The sequence below is a fragment of the Leuciscus leuciscus genome (assembly GCF_965113295.1).
Source record: "Leuciscus leuciscus genome assembly, chromosome: 15".
Taxonomy (NCBI): Eukaryota; Metazoa; Chordata; class Actinopteri; order Cypriniformes; family Leuciscidae; genus Leuciscus; species Leuciscus leuciscus.
This window is the reverse complement of record NC_138739.1, coordinates 12,890,944-12,907,696: the sequence shown is the minus strand read 5'-3', so window position 1 is coordinate 12,907,696 and position 16,753 is coordinate 12,890,944. Positions and strand designations below refer to the sequence as shown.

The 16,753-nt window shown below is 36.7% G+C and overlaps 1 long non-coding RNA gene across 1 annotated transcript; it reads right to left on the bottom strand.

Moving 5' to 3' along the window:
* Nucleotides 1–11,780: 11,780 nt before the first annotated feature.
* Nucleotides 11,781–16,547, bottom strand: LOC309476418. Its single transcript, XR_014198125.1, has 3 exons — nucleotides 15,654–16,547; nucleotides 14,681–14,748; nucleotides 11,781–13,355 (listed from the first exon to the last, which is right to left on the bottom strand). It is a non-coding gene; the product is annotated as an uncharacterized lncRNA (long non-coding RNA).
* Nucleotides 16,548–16,753: the final 206 nt, after the last annotated feature.

The window sequence follows — 16,753 nt, the reverse complement described above, 5'->3', positions numbered from 1 at the left end:
GGTAAGCATTGTACACAACTAAACGTTTTTTTGCTACTGTTAGCGGATAGTTTTTGTAGCCTATACAATGTTGTGTCATTAACAATTGTAATATAATGCGTTAACACTCAGTGTCAGTTTTAAAAATACCGTTATGGTTTGGTGTTACCTACCCTATTCATGATCTAGAAAATATACAGCATATTATTTACCGTTTGAGTTTTGATAAATCATCTTCTTGCTGTAGCAGATGACTTAAGACTTAAGCAATCTAAAATTGTTTTAGCCAAAAAACAGGTCTGGATCTGTGAGTCCATCTTTTTCCTACATCACAACAACAAAAGCACTTGAACACAACACACTGGTAAATACCAGTTCACAAGTGGAAAATATCATATTTTCCATAGCACGTGAAGGCTACATTACGCCAGTTTCACACTGCATGCATTAGCAGAGCGTAAGCAGCGCATATTTTTTTCGGCGCCCATGTTAACAGCATTCACACCGCACGCAGAGCAGGAGCAGCCGTGCCGCGATAATTTCGGCGCCCAGTCTATTTTTGCTGCGCCGCTTACGCTGAATTAAAGTGACAATGCATTGATCATGGCCAAAATACACCGCAGTTTTACCCAAAAAGCGCATTGATGATATCTATTGTGTTTTAAACAGTCAAATGACTAACAGCAATTTAAAAAGGAAAACAAATGGCCAAAAACAAACTTGTTGCCCGAACAATAAAAACAAAGATGAACCAAAAGTTATATAAATTAAATTATTAATAAAATAAGCTTCTTGACAAGTCTTTTCTCTTAAATGTATTTGAAAATGAAATAAAGCAATGCCAACTTACCCATAACAGTGCGTGTCCACTACAGCTGCAAAACTCCGCTCAGTGCCGCTGGCAACGCTGTAACGTCTCCGCTTTGGGGTGTGTCTGTTGCGAGTGTGTTTAATCAAAGTTTTTTCTCAACACACGGACAGTATAATCATCAGCGATGCACGCGATTACATTTAGAAATAGACAAGCTTTGTTTCCAAATGCACCAAGCAAAGATATCCTTTCAATTTTAAACTTTTATAAACCCAGCCAATATGATCACAATGAAATTTGTAAACTAAATGATTTACGCACTAAATCCAGCATAAACTCCGGCACAATTAGCATATTTTTAAACTCTCAAAACATACGTCACTCCCGAAGCTCAAAGCAATTGGCTGCCGACCGCGTTTTTCGCTTGATATTTGCATAAAGTCGAGAACTGCCCACCCTTTTGATGCTCTCGGTCGCTCTCAACGCTTTCTCCGGTCCGCTGTCAATCCCAAAATGCACTGCGCGAGCATGAAGCTCGACTTCCATAGGAATAAATTGAAAACGCTCGCTCCGCTCTGCTCGCACCGTGCCAGTGGACACGCACCGTTAGCCTACTCTGTCTGTACACACGCCGCGGTTCAGCCGCGCGTGACAAACGCTGCTAGTGTGAAAGCAAAACACGTGTGTCCTGCTCCCGCTCACCATACACACTGCTCCTGTGCTGCTTACGCTCTGCTACGCGTGCAGTGTGAAACCGTAGCCTACAAAGTGGAGCTCTAGAGCAGGGGTCTCCAACACGTCGCTCGCGAGCTCCAGTAGCTCGTGGCCTGATTGGAGGTAGCTCGCCGAGGGGCCGTTCACATATCGCGTCTTTTGTGCGCTCAAGTTCGTTCAAATGTAGCGACGTAATAATTGAAGCGATAATAATTGAACTCATAATTGAAGTGACGCTTTTTTTTTTTTTTTTTTTTTCAGCGAGATAAAAAAATCTCAACTCTTCAGAATGCCGCAAACGCACCGCAGTCATGTGACAAGAACCAACCAAACTGCTTCGCCCTTTCTGTAACAACATTGAAAGCATCAGTCAACAGGAAGGATGGGGGTCCACCCAAACACTACGGGTGTTTTTCTCTTCTCCGTAAATAAATCTTGTAGCAGAGCTACAGCAAGCGTTTTTCGGTGGTGGAAATCCATTAGCCACTTTGTCTTTGTGGAGAGCGCAGTGCATGGTTGCATAGCAACGACAGACGCCACAGGAAAATTGGACCGAATTTTACTATTAATAATAAAAGATAAGCTAAAGTTAATTGTAAATGTCAGTAATTTATCTTTTTTGACTCATTCTTTTTATAAATTTTTTTTAAGTCTGAAATATGTGAGGTTTATCTTTTTATAAAAACCTTTTTTGTCAAAACTTTATTTGAACTTGTACATGTAGTATATAACATGTTGCAAGACACTTAAAATCTGGCTATCATTCTTAATGGTATTATTTTATTATTTTATTTTTATATCTTAATGGTACATTTTTTTTGTTATTTGCTGGTTTTCGACATAAAACTTTTTGAACAGGATTCTGTGATAACCGTGATAATATTTATCACTATAATCATGAATTGAAATGTTCATGCCATTTCATCTCTAGTTATGAGCAACTATGAGCAACTAAAATCAACTAATTATGTTTTTTACAGTATAATATGCTAAGTACAATTTTCTATATAAAAAAAAAAAATTCTGATTCTGTTCTTTTCTCTGACACACGTTGTTGGGTGTGGAAGGTTTCTAATGTGATTGCTTTATCTGTAAATTAAATTAATGCTTTTTCAATTTGAATATTTATTTGGCAATGCGTTGTGTAGGTCTTAAATTTCAATCTTTATGGTCTTAAAATGTCTTAAAAAGATCTTAAATTTTACTTACTGAAAACCGCAAGAACCCTGTCCTAGATTTCACTACTCGGTACCAACACCAGTCAAAAATTGAATGATTTAAATGATAAATTAACACATTTAGGGCCAATATTTAAATGAATCACTCAAGGTGATTTACTAAGGTTTGCACTCGTCAGTGTACTGGTATGTGCGCCATTATTAACCGCCCAAAAAAGCACGTCTTAAACCAGACGCTAGCTGGTAGATTGTGTTGGTCTTTATGGAAATGATCTGACTGCGTCTATGTTGTTTAATTTGTGTGTCGACAGTAGATCACACGCATAACTTTCCACTCCCGTTGGCACATCTTTGGAATTGCACTCTTGCGCTAATTTGCCCTGTTTAGTAAATCTGCCCCTTAGCATTATGTAGCATATGAGCGATAGAATAACGTGTTAAAAGATCAGCAAGAGCTTGATGTTTTTGAATATAGCCTATAGAGGTTTAAAGCAGCTACAGTGATCCAGACTGAAACAGTGAGTGATTTGGCATGCGGATTATTATTTCATGTCTGTTTAAATCCGCACAGATAGAACTAACTGCATGTCCACAAATAACTCACAAAAAAAAAAATACATATATATTATGTTTGTCTTGTTTTCCACTAAATCAAGATACATTTAGTCAAGAAGCAAAATTACTTTAGATTAAGGTCTTGTTTTGTGAAAGAAAAGAAAAAAATCATACAAATTAAGTGAGTCTCCCAGTAGGGTCAGAAAAATAAACTTAAAGGGATAGTTCACCCAAAAATGAAAATGCTGTCATCATTTACTCACCCTCATGTTGTTCCAAACCTGTATGACTTTCTTTCTTCTGCTGAACACAAAATAAGATATTTTGAAGAAAGTCGGTAACCAAACGACTGATGGACCCCATTGACTTACATAGTAGAAAAAAAAAAAAAAAAAAACTATGGAAGTCAATGGGGACCAGCAACTGTTTAATAACTACTGTTTAACCTTCTTTAAAATATCTTCTTTTGTGTTCAGCAGAAGAAAGGAAATCATACAGGTTTGGAACAACATGAGGGTGAGTAAATGATGACAGCATTTTCATTTTTGGGTGAACTATCCCTTTAATTCAAGAAGAAAACAAGCTTATTTTTTCTAACAGATTTGACAGATATTTCCCCTTATTTAAAGGATTAACAATCAGGGTATCTTCCGTCCATTTAATTTCCTATTTGAAATGAAATAAGCAGAAACGAGAAACGGCGCCTTTATTCGTTTTTTCGTTTTTTCCAAAAAACGAAAAAACGAGATTTCGGCTTGATTTTTCGTTTTTTTAGTTCACGGGCAAAAAACGAATAAATGACTTCAAAATTCGTTTTGCACATGTGGACGGTCATGAGGCGCCCCTGTCAGCCGATTGGTCAAGAAAATCTGAGCATGTGACGTCATCGGTAGTTCCCCAGGTTTATTCAACAAAATAATAGTCCTATATCTGCGTACCGCATATTAAACTGTTCAGGGCAGGTCCTGGGCTTACTTATGTGCAACTTAACGCGTTTCAGAGAAATATTTATATATCAGAAATATTAAATATTAATCTGCACCCAGACGGTTTTATTAGCTGTGCGGAGTTAAATCTGTGTGGTGAAGCACATACGCAGCAGTCATAACTCTTCTTTTAGACAATACGCTCAGTTTTGGACAAGGGGTGGTTATTGCAAATACTGTAATGCAAAACTGCTGATGGTGGTGGGTACCGCGATGATGGTAAATAAAATTGTACTGTAACTGTAGCTAATCATAGCTGCGAGAGCGAGATGATTGACAGGACGATAGCGGAGGAAAAAGCGCAAGATTTTGTTAGTAAAGAAGTGAGTTTGTCTTTGAAAACAACAACAACAACAAAAAGTTTTAATAACAGTGTTCATTTTAAAGGGACATTTCCAAATATATTTTATTTATTTGTTAGCCTATGCTGTTGTTATTCTGTCTTAATCGTTTTGTTCATTCAAGTTTAATACTATGCAGGAGTTTTTTAGATTTTTTTTATTGTAGCCAATATTTTATTGTTGTTGTGTTTTCATTAAAAAATAACAATGAACCGCATTCGTTTGAAAGGTTAATCCATAGGTCTTTCATTTACTTGTGTTATCTCATCCGTCTTATTCTCTTTGTTAATAACGAATAGGCTAATGTTAATTAAAATTGTTCAAAGAGTGGAGGAAGATGTTGTCAAACATAAAAAAAATCTAAAATAAGCGCTATATGCTGAACGTAGCCTACCCTCGTGCACTGTTCGATTTCCGTGTAGGCTACTTACGGAGCGGGTCCAATTGACAAATTTGGTCAAATTGTTTTTTTAACCATTTTTTAAAACCGTTTTCTTTTTATAAACAGTGTAGGCCTACTGACTTTTTTTGCATCATTTTTTTTTTTTCGTTTTCATTTTTTCTTATACATTTTATGCTTATAACATCATAACTGAACAATTCAATATAGCTGTATGAAAATAATGTTGACTTTTCCTAAGTTAACTTTCCCTTTAGTTTCCTATAGACATAGTTCCCTAGTTTCCCTAGTTTCATTCATTTTCTGTATCTTCAACAACATTTTCCTCAATCTCTGAAGCATCCTCTAACTCGGAAACATCTTCATCTGTATCAGTATCATCAAAAACCTGTGAAATTACTTATTTAAATGTCAATTTTTGGGAGCTCATTTTTCCTGCTGTCTATGTCAAAGTCTTGTGCCACACTAAGCAAAATTGTGGGAAAGCTCATTATTCACTCACATGGGAGTGAGAAACAAAACATAACAAAAACATACATCAAATAAATGTTTTTTATTCATTTATTGGCTCTGTAAAGCTGCCTTTGAAAATCATAAAAGGTTAAAAGCTAGGTATTTCAGATATCTTGAATATAGAAATGAGAGCTTATTTGTCTGACAAAGATTTTCATCTGTAATTTGCAATTAATTCTGAACAACGTGATTTAGCTTTTTCAAGTGTGTTTGGATAGGGTTAGATCACTTTTAGACACTTGCACTTTAGAACTGGAGTTGAAGTGCCCTGTCATACAAACACATGTGTCCGTACAGTTGCATTTTAATAGCTGAGGGACAAATTGACCCGGGCGGGAACATCACAAATGTAATAGTAATTTTGTTTGTATGTCAACACACATCAGCATGTAGAAACTTTGCATGCATGATCATGATGATAAATGAAAAAAAGTCACAAAATACCAACAAACAAAGGTTTAATATTATTTCAGGTAGATTGAAAAAATAAATGATGGCTCATTTTTACCATCTGTGGCTGACAAAATATTTTTCTGTATTAAAATAAGTGTGGAAAAGCTAATTTTAGCTTCATAAGGTTGTAAAAAAACAAACAAAATAACAAAATATAACCAAGCAATTTTATTATTTTGGGTCAGTACATTTACATTTACATTTACATTTAGTCATTTAGCAGACGCCTTTATCCAAAGCGACTTACAAATTAGGACAAAATTCAGCGAGTCATCATAAAGAGGCAAAAACAACAACAACGCAAGAAGTGCTCAAAATACAAAGTTCAGGTATTATTCAGAGTAGCATTTTTTTTTTAATTTTTTTTTTATATATATATAAGGTTAAGTGCTCACGGAAGAGATTGGTTTTCAGCTGTCTTTTGAATGTTGTCAGGGATTCTGCATTCCAGATGAGGGTGGGGAGAGCGTTCCACCAGCATGGAACTGTGAATGAGAATGTTCTGGAAAGTGATTTTGTGGCTTTCTGTGATGGAACCACGAGACGTCGCTCGTTGACCGATCGTAGGTGTCTGGTAGGGATGTAGACTCGTAGGAGTGAGTGAAAGTAGGAGGGAGCTGAGCCTGTGATGGATCTGTAAGCAAGCGTCAGAGCCTTGAACTTGATGCGAGCAGCGAGAGGTAGCCAGTGCAGAGAGATGAACAGAGGAGTGACGTGGGCCCTCTTGGGCTCAGTAGCCTACAGTTGCATTAGAGTGTTAAAATGTTTGGGTCAAATTGGCCCGTGAACATCAGGAACGTAGCCTAGGCTACTATAGTAATTTTGTTTGTATAGGCTATGTCAAAACACATCAGCATGTTGAAACTTTGCATGTTCGTCATGATCAATGAGAAAGTCACAAAATATCAAGAAAAAAACCATAGGGTTAACAGTATTTCCAACAACTATGCCAATGTTATTTGCCCTATATATGCTACCACTAGGGTCTATTTTTCGCAAGTATGGTATTTCCTTTCACTTTTTTGCAGATGATACGCAAATTTATTTGCCTATGAGTAAAAACCTTAAATCATCATTGGATTCCCTTAAAGTATGCTTACAGGAGGTAAAAACTTGGTTGTCAAATAACTTTTTACACTTAAATGAAAGCAAAACTGAGCTTGTCTGGTTTGGAGGTCCTGCCTTGAGTGAACTTCCTATTTTAGGAGAACTGTACCCCTATTGTACACCAGTGGTAAAAGATCTTGGGGTAATGTTGGATTCCTCCTTAAAGTTTGAAAAACAGATAAACTCAGTGGTGAAATCTGCTTTCTTTCATTTAAGACTCGTGGCAAAGGTGAAGCCGTTCTTAACTAAAAAAGATTTAGAGGTGTTGATCCATGCTTTTGTGTTTTCAAGACTGGATTATTGTAATTCATTATACACTGGTGTCTCCCAAGCATCTTTACGTCGGCTGCAAGCAGTACAAAATGCTGCAGCCAGACTTTTGACAGGGACCCGTAAATATGATCATATCTCTCCTGTTTTGGCCTCCCTGGGCTGGTTGACCATTCGAGATAGAGTTGATTTTAAAATGCTAGTCTATGCCTATAAGAGCTTAAATGGACTAGCTCCATCATATCTTTCAGAACTTCTTGAGGTCCATAAGCCCTCTAGATCTTTAAGATCTGCTGAGAAAGGAATTTTGCTGTCTGTACCACGCACAAAATACAAGCAACGGGGTGATAGGGCCTTTGCTGTAGTCGCCCCTAAGCTATGGAATATGCTACCACTTTATATGGTCTGCTCCGACTATAGGCTCTTTTAAAAGCCTTTTGAAAATTCACTTATTTCATATGTCCTCTTTAGGTGTAGAGGGATGAGCTCTTGTGCATCTATGTTTTACTTTGTGGATTTTAGTGTGATGTGTGATTTTAGTGTTTAGTATTTCTATTTTAGAATTGCTGTTCAGCACTTTGGTACAACTTATTGTTGTTGGAATAGTGCTTTATAAATAAAGAAAGAAAGAACTAGAAAGTCTAAGGGTTCTTACTTCTTTCACACCTGCCTCATTTAGTTCTGTTGAATCGCACTAGAGTTCGTTTTCCCCCTTGGTGCGGTTCGCTTGGGCAGGTGTGAATGCAGCAATCGCACTCGGGTGCGCACCAAAAGCGGTACGCTTTCAAACGAACTCTGGAGCGGTTCGTTTGTGGTGAGAACGTGATCCGACCTCGAACAGACCCAACTGCCAAAGAACAGGCTATGATTAGCTACAGTTACAGTACAATTTTATTTACCATCATCGCGGTACCCACCACCATCAGCAGTTTTGCATTACAGTATTTGCAATAACCACCCCTTGTCCAAAACTGAGCGTATTGTCTAAAAGAAGAGTTATGACTGCTGCGTATGTGCTTCACCACACAGATTTAACTCCGCTCAGCTAATAAAACCGTCTGGGTGCAGATTAATATTTAATATTTCTGATATATAAATATTTCTCTGAAACGCGTTAAGTTGCACATAAGTAAGCCCAGGACCTGCCCTGAACAGTTTAATATGCGGTACGCAGATATAGGACTATTATTTTGTTGAATAAACCTGGGGAACTACCGATGACGTCACATGCTCAGATTTTCTTGACCAATCGGCTGACAGGGGCGCCTCATGACCGTCCACATGTGCAAAACGAATTTTGAAGTCATTTATTCGTTTTTTGCCCGTGAACTAAAAAAACGAAAAATCAAGCCGAAATCTCGTTTTTTCGTTTTTTGGAAAAAACGAATAAAGGCGCCGTTTCTCGTTTCTGCTTATTTCATTTCAAATAGGACATGAAATGGACGGAAGATACCCTGATTATTAACACACTTAATTTAGATTTTTTAGGAGTTAGATACTGTTTGCTCCTCTGTATTGTAATGCATTATAAAACAGTATGCAATAATAACATACTGAGTGTAAATGATTATAGCCTATTTATTAAATAAATGCCGCCTTATTGGGACAATAAAGCCCTCCGTATACCTACCAGATAAACACTTTATTATAAAATAACCAGTAGGAATTAAACTTTTTTACACATATTTTCACCTGGCCACTTCATGCGTTTTCTCAGATCGGATAGCTATCCGATCGTGAAAAGGCCAGGTGTAAATGCCCTCCGAAACGCATTCGAGACGGATTTGAATCCGATCGCTCAAACCACTTCAGGAGGTGGTCTGGGTCACATTCCAGACGAAACTGGACAAGTGTAAATGCATCTGGTTGTTGAAACCACATATGTAAATTTTACTCCTCCCAAAAATACAAAAAATAAATAAATAAACGTGTGAGAGCGTGTTATAGGCTATATGTCATGTTATAGCCAGATATGATGACGCTACTGGAACACGCATCACCGCAGATGAGAAGCTGAGCATCAATTCATTAAGCCAATGTGCAAACTATCGCAAATCAAAGTGAAAGTAAGTCGCAGACGCTTAACACACAGTCATCATCATTAAAAGTAGAGAAATGAAATGATCTTACCAGAGATGTTGCCGCTCTCTCTTATTGCGGTCTTTGATTTTCAAATTTTAGCTGATGATCAATAAAATGCAGCTCATATCTGTTGCTTTCGGTGACGTGCACTCCATTAAATCTGCATATAGCGCGGGAATTGAAGATCGGATTTAAATCCGTTTCGCAAAAACACATTTATGTGACCAGGTGTAAATGGAATCGTTTTGCCATCCGATCTGAGAAAACGCATGAAGTGGCCAAGTGTAAACAGCCCCATTGAAAACAAACACCTTTCCGATCTGATATGTGATTGGAAATGGAAGTAGAACAAGTTCGGCTAAAGGCAGATTCAAACTTGGGTCGATCGGATCAAAAAGTATTTACAACGTGCCTTACTACGCCACTGCTTCTGACAGGTTACAGCCGTTTTTGGGCTTTTCTCTGGCCCAACCAGACAGTGGTGGGCAGAGTTAGTGTAAATACTCTCCGCCAGTAAGGCGGGCTGTTTCCACTTAGTGTAAATAAACACTCCATATAAGGACACAGGGAGATAATCAGAGAAACAGGTGTGACTCAAACCAGTAACCAAGGCAACAAACACTGTAATCAAACAAGCGGAAAAACTAGAACAAATGAAACATGCTCGACACAGAACAGGACCCTTACAAATCTTTTAGATGTTAGTTGTGGAAAACAAGACAAAAATTCAAAGTAAGAAAATACATTGATTGTATCACCACAAGTGCTCTTAACAATCTGCATTTTTGATACTGTAAGTGTTTTTACTGGAATTGTTGTTGTAACTGGAAATGTCTTCAACCCTTATATTATTAATGTTTCTATTTTAACCACTAACTCTAACCCTTGGTTATGCACTTTTGATCAGAAAACAATGGTTGACCATCTCTGAATAGCATTAGCAGAGCATGTCCAGCAGCGGCTCTGGAACCAAAACCTGCATTAATAAGCTTAGAAATTCATCGACTTATGGTGAAACACTTTACTGGGAGCATTTATTCTATTCAATGTCTGTAACTGGACCCATATATGATACTGCATTACAAGTTTTTACTATTGACTATAGATGTGATGTTTGTCAGCAGGAGTGTTACAATGTAGAACAAAACATCTGTAGCATTTTATGAGATGCTAATTTTATTTTTTCATTTTATTTGTTGTTGTGTGAGGAGACGTCATGTTATTTGTCTGTTTTTCCATCTTGTGTCTCTTTTCAGTTTAAAAAAAAAAAAAAGTATTTTGTGTTTGTCTTGTAGAAAAATATCACTTTACTTAATTAAGCTATGTAGCCTACTTTATAAGTAACTTCAGCTTGTCAACTTATAGTATTCATTGGTTCTTTCTTATGGCAGATATCTTGTTCCCTTGTTCCTATTTTTGGTTTTGTCTTTCATCTGGTGTCAATTAATATGTAAATAACCTCATGTCACCATGTCTCGTGATATTTTTATTTGTGTCAGGTAAATGTTTAAAGAAGTAATTTTACCACAAATCAGATAGAAGTAAAGGCAAATATTGTAGTTTTCCTAACACTTATTGTTTGATATTGTTTGCATTCTGGGCTGAATATTAGACATTTTCCTTTGTTTTCCTTATCTTTACCTTAGCCTAGGGGGAAAAGTGCCTTTTAAGTAGTTTATGTGGGTCTTTCTATCTTTACTGTATGTGGTAAATAATATTAATACATAATATTAATACATGATTGACTTATAGCGGATGGAATCTGTGTCTCTCTAAAATATGTTGTGTGTGTGTTATCAGAAATAATCATGGACTAAACTATTGAATCATTGAGTTATAAATGATTTCATCACTGATGCACTAAACTTTCACCAGCTGTTATTAGTGATTCTTAATACAGTAAAACTATTATATCACACCACTCAGAAATGACTCTTATATAGTAGGAACCATTTCAGTTGTAGGCTAAATATAAGGGGAAATATGATTGCATGTCAGTTGCAGTATATGGTTTAGCAATGCATCATTTTTGTCAATAATGTTATTCTTGACTAAGTAAATACCACATTATTATATAAAACTGTATTTTTGAAAGCCAAAGCAATATTTTGAATAAAACATGAAATGCTATTATTTGAGTCTATGGTGCAAAATGTGTGAGTGGAGAAACTGTTTGTCTGATGAGTGAAAGTGAGATCCATGATGTTCTTCTGCTGTTTGTTTTCATGTTACATTATGAATCCAGACATCCAGACCATAAAAAAATAAAAAATAAATAAATTGAAGGGCTTGTTTTGCTTGTTTTATGGATAGCTTGGTTAATAAAAACAAGAGATCATGAACTACAACTCTTAATTTTTATTATAAAATTGTGTAATCAAATGCCAACAAATATATAAAAATTATATCGAGACACTCATGGGTTCACAGAGATCATCGCCCCCTAGCGGCGAACCATTCAAAGCTCTGACGTAACGAAGCCTCGTTCACTGAAATCACGTGACTTTGGCAGTTTGATTATTTGTTCCGAACCACTGAATATCACAAAAGGTGCTGTTCACAAGAATGTTATTAACACATTAGTCCGTTTTCCTGTGAACATTGCTTCCTGTTGAGTTCACAGTGCTCTGATGCATTTCCTTAAAATACCCACCAGATCAATTAAATCAATATCATAAAATGAACTGAAAAAAAGAAAGGTGTAAATTTCAGTCAAGGATATTGATAGAGTTGATTATCTGTTGCTCTCTAATAATACGTCTTACAGGTGTGGATTAGAACGACATGAGGGTGAGTGACTTTGACCATTTTCATTTTTAGGTGAGATAACCTTTTAATATTGAGTCAATTTAATATCAGTCACATGATGGCAGAACCTTACACACAAAGACAAAACTCTGTAACAATAATAACATCGCTAAACCCACCTGTCTGAGAACAGTTATAGCAACAACACAATTTTGACAAAATGTGCTGTTACAAAATCTGTAATTACTGTTTAGTTTTTTGCCTTGGAATGAATGTTATGTTTAGTCATTCAGTCAAACAAACAGCATTGATGTAGGCTATTCAGTAGGCCTACGTTATGTAGTAAAACTGTTTTTTTTTTTTTGTAAAGCAGAAGTCAAACTAGTTTCATCTAAACAGTAATGGGGAAAAAAAATGCCCTTCAACCACATTTTATTGACAGGCACAAACTGACAACAACCACACACTTCCGATTAGGAATGGAGAAACAAAGCCTTTTAAAGCGATGAAAGTATCGGGAAGCATCAGGAGTGTCTAAAACAGCGCCATCGTGCGTGCGTGCGTTTTAAATTAATCTTGAACGTCCATAACCCGTCGTCACACATCCTTACATGCAAAGTGAAGCAGTCACGTGACTGCAAAGAAAGTGTGGTGTTTAGAGAAATCAATACGTGCTTTGAAGCTTCCTGTTTGAAACAATAGGCTACTAACTTACAGTAATGCTGCCAAGTGATATTTGTCCACCCATCAGATCAAACCACATTTCTGTGGTGTAAAGAGAGAGAAAGAGAAAGAGAAAGAGAAAGAGAAAGAGAAAATGGAGATATAAATACACAGTTGAATTTTGAGGCTTTGCGAGTCGAACTTGAAAATGCTTAATTGATTCCTACAATTTTGATGATTGGTAAAGTTAGGAGAATAATTCTTTAGCCCTTCATGAATCCATCTCTGAATATCTCTCTTCAAACCCCTCAGAATGATCCTGCTGTGTGTCTGCTGGGATTTCCATATAATACTCAAAGTTAAACCAGTCCAAAATTGTTAAATGCCTGCTGAGAATAAAAATCTGAAGTTTGAATATAATGTCATCAATAGATTTTAATGTGTGCTACATGTGGTGATTCTCAGTCCCCATAGACTCAGATAAGGTTAAAAAGCTGGATCTTATCTTCTCATGGCGACAGGTGCGTACTCTGTGTGATCCTCTTCTTTAACATTCTGTAAAAAAAACAAAAAAAACATCATCAATATCGGTGGTTTTTACACTGGACATCAAATAATGACGTCACATAGCAAAATTGTGTATCTTTCTGGGTAAGGGAGTTTTATTCAAATCAATTGTTGACATAGTAATATTAGCATGAACTGCACGTTTATATTATGATGCATGTTACATTACTAATAATGCAAGCTAAATATAACAACACAAGTGCTATTTAAAGCAACCTGGGACCCAGCATTATATTACCTCTAGCCAAGTGAAGTGTTTCATGAATTAATGAAAAGAAAAACAAAGGTGTTCTAGAGAATTCAGGGTATTTGGAAGATACATGATTGAATTTCATTCTAATGCGGCAGATCCACTCCTCTCTTTGAATGAACATCCATTAGCACATTTAGACGGATACAGCTGACTGACTGACTGACTGAAATCAATAGAAATAATTCACCGAATACAGTGAAATCTAAACATGGGTCTAACCTTGCTGTAATTTTATGTAGTTTTCATAAAAATTTATGAGAAACAATTTAGAAGAGGCAATATCTGTGCTTGATTTAGCCCAGACTGCGGCTGTTTGTGACACTCTGCCAGAGTTAGATTGGCCACTGCCTTTTGACATCAACAACAAAGGTATGGAAAACATCCTTACCTTTTAGAGGTTGATGAGTCTATTTATAGTCCAATATTTTGCACAATTGGTTAGTTTTTTTTTTATTATTAGTTTTGCCCTGCTGTCTGCAACCCTCTCACAACAGATCTGTGACACATTTATTTGGCCTTGACGCGTGTGACTTCCTGCTTTCACACAAATGATTTCACAGAAGTGCAAGTAATGTGGTCAATGTTCACAGCATCAGTGATTAGATGCTCGAGCTGGAGAGTAAATGTTCAAATGAACTTGTATTTCATGTGTTTGTTAGTAAATGAAAATATTTGAGTGTTTAATGTTCAGCTACGTTCGAGAATTAGAAGAGTTTCTGTTGTTTTTGTGTTTAGCTGCTAACAGCGCTAAAGAATGGAGCTTGTGCTCAGGATGTCAGTGAAACAGATCAGCTGTCGGCCAGTGATTGACAGATAAACCATACACTATTATTTCAGTTTTGTTATGAATGGAAGTTATGAATGGAACCCTGATTCCATTAAACATTCTTACTTTATCTTCTTCTCAAACACCGTGACAGTTACATGAAGTATGTTCACAGGAAAATGACATCAGTGGAAATATTTCATAATATCCTGTGTATTGTAATATGTGATTTGAGTCAGTGTTTAAATCTGCTGAAGTGATGGAGACCCCGAACATAAACTAGTATGATCTTACCGATTTCTGTGCTTTTCGTTCGTGGAACGTTGGCTCTGTGTAAATGATCTCATCTTCACAAGTCTGAACTGTTTGAACAACAACAATTATATCATTCATTACATTTGGAAAGACATTCTTAATTCTTTAACTGGATCTATGAGTTGGTTTGGACTGTTGCTTTTTAGGCAAAGCAATGAATAATGCAATCTGAAGCTGGTATTGCATCATACATAATATGAATGAAATGCATGTTATTTCTAAAAGTCATGGATGATGCAATCAAAACTTTGCTGAACAATATATATATATATATATATATATATATATATATATATATGTTTATGTATTATTTTTTTTTTTTATGTAACCCTTTAGCTGATTTTTAAAGTGTTACATAAACAGGACAGGCGACAGGTATCTACACGATATACATAGACGTAAAACGTAAAAACTTAAATATCTTGGAAACAGTAGCCAATCTCTTGTTGTCACTGTCATATTTGAATTCAACACATCAACATACATAATTAATAGCACATTTTATCTCTGAAGCAGACGACTTCTAATAAAGTGTTATTTGGAGTAATTGAGATGGCATTTCTGTTTGTACTTCCAGTGTGTTGTGATGCACTTTTGGTGCGAGTGAGACGAGTAACGTGTGCTGTACAGTGTCATTATAATCATAACTCAATAACATATTATTTTGGTTCCTTTCAATGAAAAGGAACTAGAGGGTGTTCACCTTATGATCATTAGGGTTATCAGTTGATAGTTTCACAGACAAGGCTTACGTCTATTTTCAGACTAAAATGCATGTTTGAGATGTTTTAACTGAAAGCAACTTGCACTGTCATATCTTAAAATATGTCAGTGCCATTGTTTCGTCTCAAGATGAAACTAAGGCCTAATCCTTGCGTAATCTAAACCCTGTCTGTGAAACAGGCCGGAGGGTAGATTTAATACTTGTTTAAAAGCAGTTGGAAACACTTGCCTTTTGGGTCTGTTTTTCTGTGTCTCCTGCAGATGCAGAAGATCACGACTACAGCAACAATCATCAGAGATCCAGCAGAGATCAACACTATCAGAGACACTGAGACTGTCTGTGAAGTAGACTGACCGTCCCGTTCTAGAATAATAAAGTAAGAAGTGAACGCATCAGTCTGATCTACAACAGAAGACAGAGATCAGGTCAGTAAATACACACATATATCATCAGTGCTGTGGTACCTGCACATGTGTGACAGAGTGTGTTGATGTCCAGATGTGTGGTCTGGTTGCTGATGGGATTGTTCAGCACACAGCTGTAGGTGTTTTTATCCTGATATTCCACCTCCAGAGGTAGAGAGATACTGATGCTGAGATCACACACACTGATGCTGGACAATACACTGATTCCTTTGTACCAGGAGAGAGTCACATCACTCACATTCAACACTGATGAACACACCAATGAACATGATGATGATGATGATGAACAGTCTCTGCTGATGACAGGAACAGGCAGACGAGCTGAAAAATAAATGGAAATCTCAGAATTCAGTTTGATCAGAGACCACTGAACATTGTGATGAAAGTGAAAGTGTCTGTGATCTCAAACAATAAAACGATTACGGGATGCCTAAACCTGTTCCTGGAGGTCCACTGTCCTGCAGAGTTCGGCTGCAACCCTATTAAACACTCCTGAACCAGCTAACAAAGGCCTTCAGACTTATGAGAAACTTCCAAGGGTTTTGGAGCTATGCTTTGCAGGACAGTAAACAGGATTGGACACCCAATTTGAATAAGAATATCCACCTTTTTTCAATGCCCCATGAGGCTTTGCATGAATTATTGTAGTAACTGCCATAAATCAGCGAAAGCTTCACTCTATGAAAGCAATAAGCATTTTCAAAAACTGGATACAATTAGATGTTATGGTTCTCACCCTTCAAACACTGAACATTAAAAGCAAATTTAAAAAGTGCAAAAGCATTCGAACAGACCATGACTGACACCAGAAGCTTGACGTGTTAAATATCACTGTATATGTCTGTATTATGGAACACAGGTTGCCTTAATCAAAATGATCATTAACTGGAAAAAAGACAGTGG